Source organism: Vulpes lagopus, chromosome 10, assembly GCF_018345385.1.
Source record: "Vulpes lagopus strain Blue_001 chromosome 10, ASM1834538v1, whole genome shotgun sequence".
In the NCBI taxonomy this organism is placed as follows: Eukaryota; Metazoa; Chordata; class Mammalia; order Carnivora; family Canidae; genus Vulpes; species Vulpes lagopus.
Window position 1 is genome coordinate 17,161,111 of NC_054833.1, and position 17,845 is coordinate 17,178,955.

General features: G+C 35.9%; 1 long non-coding RNA gene across 1 annotated transcript in view; it reads left to right on the forward strand.

Moving 5' to 3' along the window:
* The first annotated feature begins 15,212 nt into the window (after window positions 1–15,212).
* LOC121500456 overlaps window positions 15,213–17,845 on the forward strand; it is a 48,888-nt gene continuing 46,255 nt past the window's right edge. Inside the window, exons 1-2 of the long non-coding RNA XR_005990387.1 lie at window positions 15,213–15,637; window positions 17,178–17,404. This is a non-coding gene — a long non-coding RNA (uncharacterized LOC121500456). The remainder of the gene's footprint in view (window positions 15,638–17,177; window positions 17,405–17,845) is intronic.

Genomic DNA, 17,845 nt, shown 5'->3' on the forward strand with positions numbered 1-17,845 from the left:
TCAAGAGCAGAAACTTTTAATTTTGAAGCAATTTATCAAACTTTTAACAGATCATGCTTGTGGTGTCATATCTAAGAAATACTAGGATAACTCTAAGGTCAGAAAGATATTCTCTAATGTATTCTTCTACAAAATCTATAGTTATAAGTTTTGTAATTAGGTCTTATTTCTAATCTTTCTTTAATTTTTTCATGAGTATTAAGATATGTGTTGCAAGTCTTTTTTTTTGCATATGTATATAAAAAATTTCCAGCATTATTTGCTGCAAAGAATATTCTCTCTCCATTAAATTACTTTTGCAACATTCTTGAAAATCAATTGACTATATATATCTGGGTATTTTTCCCAAGCCCTCAATTCTGTCCCATACATTTGTCTATGTTTTTTCCCCAATATCATTCTTTGATTAGAGTGGCTTTATAACAAGGCTTAAGACTAAGTAGTCTGAGTTTTCCCATTTTTTTCTCAAGTTTAGGACTTTTGCCTTTCCATCCTATCAGTTTTTACAAAAATTCTGCTATAATTTTTATTGGGGTTATATTGACTCAATAGATCAATTTGGAAAGAACTGACTTCTTAATTATACCGAGTCTTCCAAACAATGAACATAGTATATCTTTCCATTTTAAGAGGCACATATAGCATCAGTAATTATATTTATTTCATAAGTTTAGTGCTTTTAGAAATAGTAATGATTTTGTATTTCTATTTCCAAGTTTTCACTGCTTATATACAGAAAAATGTTTTGTTTTGTTTTTTTTATAAATTAATCTTGTGTGTTGTGACCTTGCTCAACTCTTTTATGTTGGAATGGTTTTATTTGTAATTCTTTGAGGTTACCTATAAATAATAACTTGTCCCCAATTACAATTTTATTTCTTCATTTCTAATCTATATATTTTTTCGTTCTTTCTTTTTTTCTCAATGCATTAGCTAACATCAGAATGACGTCAAAGAGTCATGGTGTGAGTGAACAGCCATGAATTTTTCTAAGGTTAAAGTATTCAGTTTTTGCCATTATGTAGAAAGCTAGTCATAGGTTTTTCATTGATTCCTTTTTATCATATTAGAAGGCTCCTTCTATTCCTATTTTACTGGAACATTTCATCATGTATGAACATTAAGTATTGTCTATTTAAGAGTTTTTCTCATCTTTTTATTTGCTGGTGATGCTGACTACAGTTTTAGCATTTTTATCTACCTTTTTAATTAATGAATTATTTTTATTCCATTTTATCTTCAATGTTGACTTGTTTTTAAACCTTTGAAACATGTTTTTAGTAGTTTAAGCAGGGTTTGTAATACACATCTTTAATTAATCACAATCTACCTTAAAATAATATTATGTCACTTCATTTATAGTGTATGGGCTTTACAATAAAAGATTGTTTCCTATCCCCAGTGCCATTTTTGTCATTCAGTTTGCTTCTACATATGCAACATAGCCAAAGTGCATCACTATTATATTTGTTTGAGAAGTCAGTTATCATTTATACCAACTAAGAGTAAGAAAAAATAAACTTTATATTTATTTTCATTTGTGTCTTTTCCATGCCCTTTTATTGCTTTGTGTAGATCCATGTTTTTGCTTCCTATCATGTCTGTCTGCCTGAAGAACTTCTTTAACATTTCTTCAAAGTAGGCCCACTGGTAATGTTATCTCCATTTATTTTTCATTAATTGTTTTTTCACTAAGTTTTTTTTAATTTATTTTTATTGGTGTTCAATTTGCCAACATATAGAATAACACCCAGTGCTCATCCCATCAAGTGCCCCCTCAGTGTGGTCAACCAGTCACCCCCACCTCCTGTCTACCACCCCTTGTTTGTTTCCCAGACTTAGGAGTCTCTCATGTTCTGTCTCTCTTTCTGATATTTCCCACTCATTTTTTCTCCTTTACCCTTTATTCCCTTTCACTATTTTTATATTCCCCAAATGAATGAGACCATATAATGTTTGTCCTTCTCCGGTTGACTTATTTCACTCAGCATGATACCCTCCAGTTCCATCCACGTCGAAGCAAGTGGTGGGTATTTGTAGTTTCTGATGGCTAATATTCCATTCTATACATAGACCACATCTTCTTTATCCATTCTTCACTAAGTTTTGAAGATACTTGCCATTGGTTCTTAAATATTAATTACTCTACCATATTATTCTCTGCATTTTCTTCAGGGATTCCACACAGACATATATCACATGATTTGATATTGTCCCACATCTCTTAGATGCTCTGTTTTGTTTTGGTTTTAGTTTTTTCTATGTATTTTAGTTTTTGTCATTTTATTGATCAGCCTTGAAGTTTATTAATTTTTTTCCTTAGCTTTGTTGGGTCTATTTTTTAGTTCACTGAAATCATTAATGTTATGATTCTTTCATTTCTAGGATTTATGCTATTTTCTTTCTTACAGTTTCCATCTCTGTTGAGATTCACCATGTAAACTGGCATGAGGGCCACCTTTTCTACTAAGGACATTAACATATTAATCATCATAATTTCAAATTCTTCCTCTGATATTTCCAACAAAGGTGTCACATCTAAGATTGATTCTCTTGATTGCTTTGTTTCTTAACAGTGTAATATTTCTCTTGTTTCTATGTGTATGTTATCATTTTTAACTGAAAAGTGGCATATTATGTAGAATAGAAACAGAAGTAATTGACATGTATGCCTGGAATGAACACACACTTTGGGGGGGAATTGGGGAAAGGGCTAGGTTTTTAGGGTTGAGTCAATCCCACCAGGAATTAGATGGATTTAGTTTTTGTTGTTACTGTTGTAAGACTCAGTGCACCCAGGTTTAAGCCTCTTCTAGCATTAAATTGTAATTCAGGTACGGCTGGTTTGCCAGAGGATTTTTCTCACCATTTAGTTTTGCTTCAGGTCTTCCTTTTATACCTACGCCTCAGAGAAGGTTTCTCCCCATACTCTTGAGTTCCTTCGACCTGTGATTGTTACTTCATACTTGCTATCTGGGAAAAAGCAGACAAGAAGGATTGTTTTACTATGTTTAATCGCCAGTCTTATCCAGGCTGTGTGTCCCTCAGAATGAGTGGTAGGGACCTCAGACTGAGTGGAATTGCACTGTCCCTAGCAATGAGGATCGTTGATTATGTGGGATCAAGATATATTACTGCCCCTTTCCCAGAGGCAACAACCTCTTTATCTAGGGATAAAGTGTGTTTGGGTTTTGATTTGTTTTTTGATGTCCACATATGCAATGGGTCTTCACTTGTATTCGTAGGAGACCAGGTGTCAGCCCTTTTATAGGTAGCTTAAGCCTTTTGTAGAGGTGATGAGGTAAAAAGATCTCAGGGGGCTTTCATGCCTTTTGTGTAGTGGACACTTATTTTCTTAATCTGATCAGGCTGCCATAACAAAATCCAGTGGACTTGTTGGCTTAAACGGCAGAAATTTATTTCCTCATAGTTCTGGCTCCTTAAGGTCCAGGTATAGGGTACTCGTATGGTTGGGTTCATGGGAAGATCTTCCTGGCTTGCTGATGGCTGCCTTCTTGCTATGTCTTCATATGGCAGAGAGAGAAAGAAAAAGCAAGCCCTCTGGTATTTCCTGTTATAAAGGCACTGATCCCATCATGAGCATGCCACCCTCATGATACCATCTAAACCTAATTACCTCCCAAAGACCTCATCTCCAAATGCCATCGCATCGGGGGTTAGGACATCAATTTATGAATATTGGAAGAATTCGGTTTGGTCCATAGTAGTATTGTTCCCCTCTTCCAGGCCTGTATAGCAAAATAGGCTTTCTGAAGACTCCCATTCTGCTACCATTCTTGCTCATGAGATCTGTGATATGAATCCCCTTGGGTGAGAAGCTCTCAGAGATTCTAGTTTCTTACACTAGTTTACACTTAGCTTCTAGTAATTCATTAGAAAATCTAGCTAAAATCATCTGTTTGGTTTGTATGTTATTTGGAATCAGCTTCAGATTAGAAAGTGTTTATTCTCCCTCTCTTCTTGGAGATGCCCATTTTTCATTACATTTTAAGTTAGTTTTTTTGCCCTGTGATTCCAGCTTTCTTGTGGATTTTAAAAGGCTGTTATTTTGTAAATCTTCTGTCTTATGATCTTGGGAGCAAAGCTTCCCAGCTTTCTGTGTCATAAGAAGAAGCTAAAAGTCCCCAATATATTTTACCAAGTCAATTGTGATATTATTCACAAACATATGGCATTGAACAAATTAAATAATATCAGAAAGCCTTATAAGCAAGCACAGATATAAATTACTGATTATAATAAAATAGAAACTCAAAATCGAGGAACCGGGGAAAGGATGGACTAGACTACTTCTTAAAAGAGCTACTCATTACTAGGTAGGATCTGAGAATCCACTAATTAAAATATATGAGCAATTTGTGTTTGTTCATCTCCTCAAGAACAGACATGTTTTGTTAAAAATAGAACACATAGTAGTCTGCAGTTTAACTGTTAGTTTCAAGTCTTTTAGCATGTATGAGTGATTGTAGCTAGCAACATTTTGTAAAACTAGGCCACATGTGTTTCTCCTTTCTTGGCCTTCAAAATAAAAGCAATAGTGAAAGAATGAATAGGAAGACAGTCTGAATAAGATAGAACAAAAGGATTCTCATCCTCACAAATGTTGATTAATGAAGGATATGGGAGACATCAAATTGTACTACTGAATCTAATTTTAGAAAGGGAATCTCAATAAATATTGCTGCTGTTATTCAACTGCAGAAATTATAGTGCAAATTTCTAAACACTCCAATATTGGATACAAAACAACAACTTAAGTTTTTATGGTAAGTAAAAATCTTGGTCTTTGTTAAAGAGTTTCAAAGTCCTAAATCAAGAATGGACTATAATTCATCATTCAGTTTCAGCAACACAGAGTATTTGGAAGAGAGAGAGAAAGTGAGCAAGTGAGCTATCTAGCCTTCTATTCCTGTGAGTAAGGAGCCAGTTATCAGAAATTTCATATTGGTAAAATCTTCATTTCACTATAGGTCAATACAGAAGAAAGAAAACATTTTTCTACAAAGGTCTATGTTGCTGTCAGATGGCAGCACATTAAATTGTTTGAAAAATCCACATCCTGGCATGTGAGTATTTCTCAAAGCTAACTATTCATAAAATGTTGACATATCATTACTGTAACTGTCAACAGACATGGATACTGGTATGATCACATGAAATTCTATTCTCGAGGAGACCAGAAATCACAAGACTACACTGAGAATTTTTAGAATACCAGTACTCAAAAGAAGGAAATGGTCAGATTTATCTAAATGTATAAGAAATATGATTTAAAAAAACAGTTTCAAAGTAAGAAATTCTGGAATAGTCACTAAGAGATTTAAATAAAATCACAAGTCATTAGAGAGGCTTATTAATTATATTTGCAAACTTAGTAAAGGATACAGTTTTGCAGGTCTTTGTACATTGAAAAATTCATTCTTAAATATGGAAAGTCCACATAAACCTTGACTGCATTAATCATAGTTCAAAAAAGTAATACACTTTCATGCTCTTGGAATAGAAAGCTTTGCTCAACTCTTCTATGCCACATTCAAGTGGAGATTTTAATATCTGTTTTTAGACACTCTCAGGGGAATTTAATTTGAGGAAGACTATAGATGTAGAATTCCCCTAGTTAATGATTATGAAAAATATATTCTTAAATATCTCCAAGTTGTTGTAAGTCAATACAAATTATCAAATAAAAAAAATCAATTATTTTATCCCAAAATAGGTATTATTCCTCTTTCAGCAGTTTATCCATCATCAACATTAATTAGAGCCATCATCTATTGACTACTTATTTGGTGACAAGGAGAGTAAGTGGTGTTTTGCATATGTTATTTCCCAATCAATAATGTACAACTAGGTAATTCTATTATTTCCCAAAGAAGGGAAAAATTTAAAAGGCTCCAGAAAGAATGGATCACATTATCAGTCTAATCAGATGTTGGTGATCCCAATGAGCAAGCTTTCTGGATCCCTTGTTCATTTTTCATTCTGCTTTTCTATTCAGCTTACTGTTGATTTCTGTAAATCTTTTCATATTTCCTTCCATGAAATAATTAAGCACTGATAGCCTAAGGCATCTTCTGTATGTAGTTATATGACTTACCTCTTTTATATTCAGAGTGGTTCTTGTTTCATACCATTCTTGGGAAATAAATAAGAAAATTGTTGCTCAAATCATGTTCTGTTTTATGGTTCATATGAGGAACGCTGGTTGAGAAAGATCATTGGAAAAAAAAACAATGATATAGAAGTTGGACCATTTGATCTCTCTGTTTCCCATTTACAATTGATGAGAAGCCTAAAGCTAAATCCTCATGTGTGATGCTATTTAATTCTGGTTTCCCTGGACTTCATCCTATTGGATTATTGTGAATGTCTAATTTTAAGTAATAGGGAAGAGGTTTTATAGCACTATCTCATCTGGAGTGATCTCATGTTAATATCATTACATGTTAGTGTAGTTGATGAATTATTTCTCTTGTTATCACAGAAGTATAGTAGAATATCTGAGCAATACTTAGAGATTAAAATGAAATCAAGGAGAAAAGAACTAGTAACATAAGTGTTTCCCACATAAGTGTTACAAAAAATAAGTTTGCCAGATAACAAATTTCCAAAATGTTATTTTTTGCAAAGGTCACCTACATGATTATTAAAAATTCAGATCCCTGATCCCAATTCAGGAAGCTTTTTGCTGTTTCTCAGGTGGGACCATAGAATCTGTATTTTAACAAGCATACATATATTTTTGCTCCTAAAAGATCTTGAACTCTTTTTCCTATTTTAACATAACTCATGACTATTATATTAGGAGCAGTCATTTTTATCCACCCAGTTATTCTGATAGTCTTTTGAGTCCAAGGTTGCATAACTAAAAGCCCATCTCCATTCAATTGGTGGTTTTAAACTATAAAACAAACAGGATTGTCCAAAACAATTCACATTTTTGTAACTGAAGTCGATGATCTTTTCAGTGGCCTCAGCAAACTAATTGTACTTATTTTCTCTCCATACACTAAATATATGGTCAATAAATATTACTGAATGCTAATTCTCAAAGTTAGAGGCAGCATCATCTATCATGCAGCCAAATCCTGCTTTCCAGGTAAAAAATTGAGGCAAGGAATAAGCAACTTGCCTAGATGATCTCAGATCAACTAGTCAAAATATGCTGTTCTGTCATCTGTTACTAGGCTTTGAAAGAGAACCACCTGAGTCCCAACTTGTAGCCATGACAAAGTAACTGGTACTAGACTTGCCCTCATACCAAAAACAACAGTAAAATTACATAAAATATAAAGGCATCTCTTTTCATTTATTGGACAGTAAGCATCTCAGGTCTGTGATTGTTGAGAAGAGGGTAAAAAAATTATCAGAGTCATGGGCTGGCTTCTGGAGTGGCTAGAACTTTCAGTATCAGAATGTCAGAAAAGGGAGGGTTCCCAGGAGGAGCACCCAGAAATCTGCATAGTGATTCATGTAACTGTGGGCTTGACTGAACATATACACACAAGATCCCACAAGACCTAGAAGAGATCACCTGCAGGGCTGAGAATGATGCAAGAAGTTATGGAGAGCTGAGTGATTTTTAAGTTCTAGCCCTACCTGAACAGATCTCAACAAACACCATGGGTAATCAGCAAAAACTCATGAAGGTCATGCCTAACAAGGGAAAATGATAACTTATAAGAGACTGTACAACTAATTCAAAAACAAATAAATATATCTAAAAAATTAATATAAACATAACAAGCCCAAAATGATTGTTTAATTATTTAACTGCCTACCAAAACAAAACTCAAAATTCCTTAAGGGGCTACACCATAATCCAAATTTCTTAAAGTATTATAATCTCCAGTATAAAATAAAATTTATTAGAGAATGAAGGAATGCAAAATGTTATCCATAGTCAAGAAAAAAAAGAGATCAATAGAAAAGACCCCAAGATAATGTAGATGGTAAACTAGAATATATGGTTATTAACACAGATATTATAAATATATTTAAGTTCGTAAAAATACAGTCAACAGTTGGGGGCTCAGTGGACAAATAGAAACTACTTAAAACAATAAAAGTGAAAATGCTACAATGGGAATTATAATATCCATGATGAAAATGTACTGGATTGAATTAATAGCAGCTCAAAGACAGAAAAAAAGAGGGTCACTCAGTATGAAAATTCATGAATAAAGTAACCTAATATGAAAACACGTGTTTAAAAGTATTAAAAATTTGAATAGACTTTTGTGACAATATCAAAAGAATCCCCCAAAAAGAGGAGAGTTAAAGATAGCAGTATCAAAAGCAACAACTAAAAGAAAATTCAGAGAGATATAATTAAAAATGCAATAAGAATAAAAATTGAATACTGTTTTTTATTATCTTAAGGAAGTAAGAGTAGAGGAATAACAACAACAAAGGTGAAATAAATAGAAAACAAACAGCAAAATAATATAGACTTAAGTCCAACAATATCAATTATTGCATTACATGTAAATGGATTTTCAGAATGACGGTTGATTTACCATTAGCAAATACATTAACATAATTCACCAGTTCAATATAGCTGAGGAGAAAAAAAATCATATGATTATCTGTTAAACGATTGAAAATCCTTGACAAATTTCAAGACCTGCTTCTGGTAAAATGATTTTTTAAAGATTAAAGAGCATTTTTAATGCAAATATATATATATATATATGCACATACATATAATATAAATATATTCTATACAGTTTTCTTCAAAATGAGCTTACTTTGAATTACCTGGGATTCTTTTTGGAGTGACAACTGACATGGTTTATGCTTACTCTGCAGGTAGTTTTACCTCCAATTGGAGTCATCTGATTAGAATAAATGGGACAAAATTCGTCCCATCGCTGAAAGGCTCTAGGTCAGCCTCAACTCAAAAGTGGGGATTGTTATGTATTATAGCATTGACCCAGAATTCCTTCTTGTTGGTCAAGGTAGAATCTGTGAAATTACTAATACATCCTTCTTTATCTGGTTTAATGCTTTGGGTCAAGTGGAAAAGTCAGTTCAGAAATGTTAAGAGAAATCCACCTGCCTGTTTCATATACATTATGATTTTTTTTATGGGGAATTGTTCAGTTAACTGGATCTGGAACCCTAAAGGGAAGGGTTAAAATCAATGCTTAACCTGCTGTTTGGAGTTGATTGTAGTCTTAATGAAATGTTGTGTAAGACAAACTGAATGTATTTCTTTCCTTTTTTAAAATATTTACTTATTTATCTTAAAGAGAGTGCATGGTGGGGAAGGGTAGAGGAAATGGAGAGAAACTTAAACGATTCCCCACTGAGTGCAGAGCACTACTGGGGCTCGATCCCATGACCCTGAGATCATGACCTGAGCCCAAACCAAGAGTCAGGCACTTCATTGACTGTACCACCCAGACATGCCTCGAATGTATTTCTTTCCAGCCTCTGTTGATCAGATTAATCAGAGTGGCTGGTGGAATGGCATACTCATGTGCACATTTTCTAGAAGGCAAAATACAGCAAAGTCCAGATCGGTTGGCTTGTAGACCATTTTACAAAAAAACAAGTTCTCTAAATTCACAGTTCCACAGATGTCACACAAACCCATATACAGTATCTACCTAGGTCCCCCTGCATTGCTTCCCTAAGATATGAGGGACTAGGGAACTTACTGGAACTGTGAGGAATGAGTTCCTTGTTTTTGAACCAAGATTCTTGTGTCTTTTGCTAACACTCATTTTATGGATGACAAGATATTTTGTTACCTGGCAAGTAGGGAAAAAGTCTCAGATCCTTCACAGCTGTGGATGCAAGGATGTGGGGGGGGGGGGGGGTGGCTAAGATTATATATCAACATAAACAAATTAACTAAACCATATTTCAAATGAGTAGTATCCCTATGGGAACTAGAGGGAAGAACCAACCCAATAATTTTACAACACAATATTTGCACTATGTTCTCAGGCTAAAGGCACAAAAAAACTCTAATACATTTTTTACTGGTAAAGTGTTTTGTTTTTATTTCACAGAGGCATAGATTAGCAATTCTGAAACTGCTTTCATATTCTAGCATTGAGCAAATACAGAAATATAATGTGCATAATGACAATTTTCTGACTGTTAAATAGGGAGTTAGGGGCCCTTGGATGGGTCAGTTGGTTAAGCATCTGACTCTTGATTTCCACCCTGGTCAAGATCTCAGTGTCATGGGATAGAACCCAGAGTCAGGCTCCACACTCAGTGTGGGTTCTCTCCTTCCCTCTCCTTACTGCTCCCCTTACTTACTCTCTCTCTCTCTCTCTCAAATAAATAAAAAAAAATATTTTAAAAATTGTGTTAGTTTTAGAGTATGGCTTTAGACGCACTGAATAACTTTTGACTGGATGACGAAATTTTACATTGTGGGGTGTTGGGTTTTGTTATATTCCCTCTAAAAAGGTTGAATTTTGTTTCACTGTGCAGTTAAATTACTTTGAATCAGTTCAATCCTTTGAAAGCTTGCTTTTAAGCCTTTTTTTTTTTTAATCTACTGACAGAGATCCAGGGAAGTCTCTGGATCTGGAGTTACCCAGGGTAACTCCGCCCAACCACTAAACTGACACTCCTGTGAGAATTCTGCCTAAAGCCCATTTATTATGAAATCTTTCCACTCTGGCTGCTGGGAATGCAAGCTATTCACAGGCCGGGATGAGCCCCAGGACTGTTCAGACTTCTCCCTTTGATGGTTTTTTCCTTAGCCTCAGGTAGTTTTCTCCCCCGTGTATGGAAGTCAGTACTCAAAGACTCTCAGGACCTCTCTATAGGTCCTGAAGGTTTCTCTTTGTGTAGCTTCCTCCTCTTCAGTACTTAATCTTTTTTTTTAATTTTTTAAAATATAACTGAGGTACAACATCATTTTAGATTCAGGTTGTACAACATAAATGTTCAATAGTGCAGAGTGGTGACCACAAGAATTCTAGTTAACCTCCATCACCACATGGTTACAGATTTGTGTGTGTGTGTGTGTGTGTGTGTGTGTGTGATGAGAACTTTTAAGATTTATTCTCTTAGCAAATTTCAAATATACAATACAGAATTATTGACCATAGCCATCATGTTGCACATTACATTCCCAGGACTTATTTCATAGCCAGAAGTTTGTACCTTCAACTACCTTCATCCATTTCACCCACCTATGCTCCCTCCACCACTGTCAAACACCAATCTGTTCTCTTATATCTGTGAGCTGTGAGTTGTTTTTTTTATCACATATACATGAGATCATACAATATTTGCCTTCCTCCATCTGACTCATCTCACTTAGCATAATGCCTTCAAGTTCTATTCATTATTTTTGCAAAAAATATTACCTTTTTTATGATGAATAATACGGGTACTTCAGTTCTTTCTTTGTCTTGGCTATTGAAAATAATGCTGCTATGAACTTGGGTTGCATATATCTTTATAAGTTAGGATTTTTATTTTCTTTGGATAAATACCCAGAAATGAAATTGCTGAGTCATGTGGTAGTTCCATTTTTAATTCTTTTAGAAATATATATATCCTGCTTTCCACAGTGGCTGCACCAATTTACACCCCTACCAATAGTGCATGAGGGTTCCCTTTTCTCTACATGCTTGCTAACAGTTTTCTCTTGCCTTTTTGTAATGGTCATTCTAACAGGTGTGGGATGATAGCCCATTGTGGTTTTGACTTGCATTTCCTGATGATTGGTGATGTTGAGCACCTTTTAATATATCTTTAATTTTGCACTGTGATCTCCTCCCTCTCAATTCAATGAGGCTGTCAGTTCAATCTGCTGGTGCTGAATTCTCTCAGATGTACTCTTCTGCAACCTTCCTAACTGCCTTATTTTTTAAAGATGTCTTTAGTTATCTACCATCTAGGTAGAAAGCTGATGAAATTAGTAGATTACTTTTTTTGTTTTATTTTCTTTCATCAAGGGATCACCATCCTATACTCCCAGCTGTCCACTGTTTAAATCCCTTCTAACATACTTTGCCCAGATTAGCTTGTTGTTTAAGATTAGAGGGTAAAATCCAGTCCCTGTTATGCCATATTGATCAGAAGAGAAAGTAAGGTATGTACAACTACTTCTGAAATTTTTTTCAGCTAAATCTAAATGTATTCAAACACTATGACCCAGCAATTCTATTTCTAGGCATTTTCTCAAGATAAATGAAGACATGCTCACAAAAACACTTCTGAGAATTTCCATGGCAGCTTCATTCATAGTAGCTAAAAAATGGGACGCAACTCCAATTCCAATCAATATGAAAATGTATAAACAAATGTAGCATATTCAAACAAGAAATATACTTGAAGGACCCCTGGCTGGCTCAGTGGGTTAGGCGTCTGCCTTCGGCTCAGGTCATGATCCAAGGGTCTGGGATCAAACCTCACGTGGGTTTTCCTCCTTACTGGGGAGCCTACTTCTCCCTCTCCTCCTCTAGCATGCTCTCTGTTGCTATGTCTGTTTCTCTCTCAAATAAATAAAATCTTTTAAAAAATATTGCTCAATAATAAAGAAGAATAACTTACTAATACTACACAACAGCATGGATTTATCTCACAGATATGCTTGGCGAAGCAGGACACAAATAGTATCTGCTCTATTATGCATTTACATGAAATTCAAGAGCAGGCAAAACTAATTTACGGTGAAAAAACATCAGGATCTGATTGCCTCTAAAAAAGGAGATTAATTAAAAAAGGGAACAAGGGAACGTTCTTGTGAGATCAAATATTCTTTATTTTTATAGAGGTGTGGGTTATGAACTTAAGAATTGTTCAAAACTCATCAAATTTTTAATTCAAAATGCATGTATTCTGGGGCACCTGGATGGCTCAGTTGGTTAAGCATCTGCCATCAGTTCAGTTCATGATCCCAGGGTCCTGTGATTGAGCTGCATTGGGTTCCTTACTTGGCAGGGAATCTGCTTCTCCCTCTCCCTCTCCCTCTGCTGCTCCCCCTGCTTGTGCTCTCTCTGTCTCTCTCTCTCAAATAAGTAAAATGTTTTTTTAAATGCATGTATTATATTTGATATAAAGTTTCCCTGGGACGCCTGGGTGACTCACCAGTTGAATGTCTGCCTTTGGCTCAGGTCATGATCCCGGGGTCCTGGGATTAAGTCCCACATCAGGCTCCTTTCAGGGAGCCTGCTTCTCCCTCTGCCTGTGTCTCTCTGCCTTTCTCTGTGTGTCTCTCATGAATAAATAGATAAAATCTTTTTTTTTAAGTTTCCATTAAAAAAATTACAAATATGTAAAATTTTAGGTACTAGCATTGCTTTTTGGTGGGATGAATGAACAAATCTGAAGTTACTTTCTGTAATTTCTGTATATTTCTATATATTCTAAGCTTGGGGAAATGATTAAATATACTGGAGATAACAGGAGCCAGTTTTCTCATTGCTGGAGAAGAAGATTCTCATTGAAGGAGAAGAAGTATGGAAAGGAGAAAGTTTAAATTTCACTCTGTAATATTATGTTATAATTGTAGATATCAGAATAAATCCACTGTTTTTAATAGATATAAAAATGAATATAGGTATCTCGATATATTCTCTGCTAAAGAAGCAATGACACATCAGTATCATTGACAAAGACTTGCCACCCACCTTGTTTTCTAAACATGATTCTCCACTATAAACAGATTTCCATTGAATAAAAAATGATTTCAGGCTAGAGTAGGGAAAGTACGTGGTGATTCTAGAACATCATATTGAACCAGGAAACAAGAAAGTGCTCAAAGAATCATAGAGACATGTCAAAAGGATGTAGGATACAGCTTGATAAAGCTCCCACTCTTCAAGTCTCGACAATTTTTTTCATTAAAATAAATACAGATAGTAATATATTAGCATGTCATATGCTGGTATATTGGCTCTCTAAAAGGAAAAAAAAAAAAAGACCCCTGATTGGCGGTATTTGTTGATTTCTACAGTGTAAATATTCCCATTTACAGTGATCCCAAAGTATCAACATTATGCCCCTGAATACAGACTTATAAAGAGATGCTTAAAATTATTTCTCATGAGTAAGTGTGAGCTGGCCAGATAATGCCATTATTATAACCATAGAGTAAAATAAGGATACATACATTGATGCTGATATCAACAAATGAATGATCAAATCACTTAACAGAGGAGAAGAGAAAGCCCTTGCTCACAATAAAATTTTAACTGATAAAAATAGAAAAAATGATAGAGTAGAAAACAATGAATAGAAGCCAACGAGGGAGAATTTAATGTTTAATGAGGACTTTGAATGTGCACAATCTCAAAGAATCACTCTACAAGTTATTTATTAATTACAAAAAGGAAAGGAGTGACTTCAGAATAGAAAGACATGATGGATATTACTTTAACCAAGTAATTCGCATTCAGATCCCCAGAACGGGGCAAACTGACATCATGTTCCTCTGGTCAGGATACAGTGGGGAGGACCATACCTTCTCCCTCATTCCCTTTGTCTGAGTCTGAGATCTCCAAAGAAGCAGAATCAATAGGATATATTTATATAAAGAGATATATTTTAAGGAATTGGTCATGTAGTTGTGGTAACGGTAAGTCCAGAATCTATAGGGCAAACTGGCAGGCTGGAAACTCAGGCAGATTTTCTATGTTGCCAGGTTTGTTGCAAAATTCCTTCTTCCCCAGAAAGTTTCAGTTTGTTCTTAAAGCCTTAAGTAGATGGGATGAAACCATTCACATTATCCTGGGTAATGGCCTTTATTTAAAATCAACTGATTGTAGCTGTCAGTGACATCTATGAAATACCTTCACAGCAAAATCGAGATTAGCATTTGATCAAACGAGTTTGCACCATAGCCCAGCCACATAAAATTTAACCATCATATGTGCCGAAAGGTCATAATCTGATTCTAATCGTTAACAAAACATTAGATAAATACAAATAGAGGGATGTTTTGTGATGTCACAGACCTCTGGCCTTCAAAAATGTCAACCAAGGGACAAAAAGAAGGAGGTTAATTTAGGTTAAAGTAGATCAAAGATACGTGACAATTAAATTTACTGTGGGATCTCGATTTCATGTGGCACTGGATGAAGAATATTATTGGTACAAGTGATGAAATTAGATTACAGAGCATGGGTTAAGCAATTTTCTAATTTTGATCATTTTGCTGTGGTTATGTAAGAGAGAGTCACTCTTCATCTCTACTGCAATCTATACAAGAGGCAGAATAATGACTCCGTGGAAGGCAGCACATGTAAACACGTTTCCTTTACAGGACAGAAAAAACTTTGCATATGTGATTGAATAAAGGATCTTGAATTGGAGAGAATGTCCTGGATTATCCTGGTGGGCCCAATGGATCCACAAGGGTCTTCAAAGTGGAAGAATGAGGAAGGAGAGTCAGAATCAGAGGAGAGGTGAGGACAAAGTAGAGTTCAGAGTGACACAATTACTAGCTTTAAAGGTGCAAGGGAAGCATTAGCTAAAAGAGCTAGAACCTTCTAGAAGCTAGAATTGTGGCTGCCTATAGAAGCCCGATAAAGCAAGTTACAGGTTCTCTCTCGGCCCATCAGAAGGCCCTCCTGACACACTGATTTTAGCTCCATAAGACCCATTTTGGACTTCTGAGTTCCAGAGCTCTAAGGTAATAAATCTGCATTGTTTTAAGCTACTAACCTTATGGTGATGTGTTACAGTAGCAATAGAAAACTAACGTGCCCCCAAATGATTCAGAAAAAAGTACACATTTATTTGAAACTATATAGAGAGATAAAATAAAATAAATGAAGCCAACATAAAACATCAGCCAATTTTGGTTAAGAGTCTCTAGAAGTTTCTTATACTACTCTCACCACTTTTTGAATTTTTAAAGTAATACTAAAATGGACAGGGACAAAAAAGATAATGGGCTTTTAAAGATGGAGAAATGTTTACCCTCGAGTGGACTTACAGAGTTTGCTTCCAAAAAATCAAGGAAGAGGAGAGTGTGCAGGGTATGAGCAGGGCAGTGTGGTGAGTGGTCGCTAGGAATGGGTGATGCAGACAAGAGTTTGCTTTTACAAGTGCCTTCTAATTCTTCTTAAAAAGTAGAAGGATGCCTGGGTGGTTCAGTGGTTGAGTCTCTGCCTTCAGCTCAGGTGTGATCCCAGCCAGGGTCCCAGGATTGAGTCCCACACTGGGCTCCCTGCAGGGAGCCTGCTTCTCCGTCTGCCTCTCTCTCTGGCTCTTATGAATAAATAAATAAAATATTTTTTTAAGTAAAAAAACAAAACACAGGACCATTTTACCTAAGAATCTGTGAAAGGGACAATGATGTATTTCTAGCATTTCATGTAACAATTCAGCCTATTTGGGGAGTTAGCAGCCTCGATTGAAAAAGAATTTGCATAAGTTGCAATCGTCTACTATTGTATCCGTTTAATATGCTCTATTTACTTGAACAGAGAAACCAGAAAACGAGCAGTTTTTCTCCGAGTATGTCAGCCAGTAGACATTAACCTTTCTCTACTGTCAATGCTACTCTCTGCAGTTGTTTGGCTTTCTGTTATGATCATCGAAGGCACTACGGAAAGGGTTTAGAACACTCTGTTGAAAACCACAACATTTGAAGAAACTAGATGTCACTTAAAATATGATCCTTGGATAAATATCACATGCTGCTGGCCTTCTTACAAAATGAACACTGAGCTTGTTTCTTGCTGGCTGCCAAGCCTCTTTTATTTTCCTGGAGCCTTCTAGTTAGCAGGTAGTTTGAGGAGACCACTGGGAAGGAACGGAGAGCATCCATTTGGGTTACCAAGGTCATGTGCTTCACCTGCCCCCTTTCTTGAATAAGTATATAAAAGTATTAAGGATGTATCTGCACACAACTTAAAAAAAAAAAAAGCTAAAACAGTTCAGATAGTGAACCTAACTTTTTGCCCTTCCCCAATGAGAGAAACAAATGAGAACATTCATTTCTTGGCCAGCTCCAATGAATTTAAATTTTCCATTAGCATATAATAGGTTTAGATTATAAATCCCTTTGAGCGTGGGAATCAGTGAGGAAAAAACAACACTCTGCGAGCTATGGCCCAAATAAGCTCAAACTGTTATTCTAGAATATACTGTGCCTGTAAAGAGGAAGATAATAAGTTTTATGTGTGTCAATTTTCTTTCTTTCTTTTTTTTTTTTTTTTAAACAGCAAGATTTTGTAAAAAGCCATTTCATCTCTGAGAGATTCAATGACCATGTTTGATGACAAGCCAGATGGCAGCCGTTCTCTAGACCCGGTGCCAAGAAGCATGACAGGAGCCGCAATTTACCTTCCGCGGTGAGGCTCGCCGCCCAAGCCCAGCACAGCTGCGGGCCAGCAGGCTGCTGCCGGTAGGTGCACGCACACTTGGTTCCTTCCCAACTTGGATGGAGCAGGTAAGAGCCTGAATCAGTACCCAGCAATTATGGAATTGGCATGCACTGCATTGTTTACTCACAGTAATATTCCTACTGGACTTTATTAAAACACCATCTGTTGTCAGGGCAGACAAAGAATCCAAACAGAAATACAGAGCAAGACACAGAGAAGGAGAGAAAGTGAGAGCGTGCATGTGTGTGTTGGAGTCACACATGCTACAGGACTCGGTTGCATTTCTGGGGGGGCCACCTTTGATCCTGGAGGTTATCTTGTAACCCGAAATCCCCGCTAGCTCAGATTTCTGTTTATTGGCCTCCACCATCAGCAGGGCCAAAACAATTTGTGGTCCAAATGAAATTGGCTGTGGCTGAGTCAGGCTGGAATTGAAGGCAGTGAGAGCGTGGATACGTGTGGAACCCGATCACATTAAAACCAAAAATGAGGGAAAGGAAAGGCAT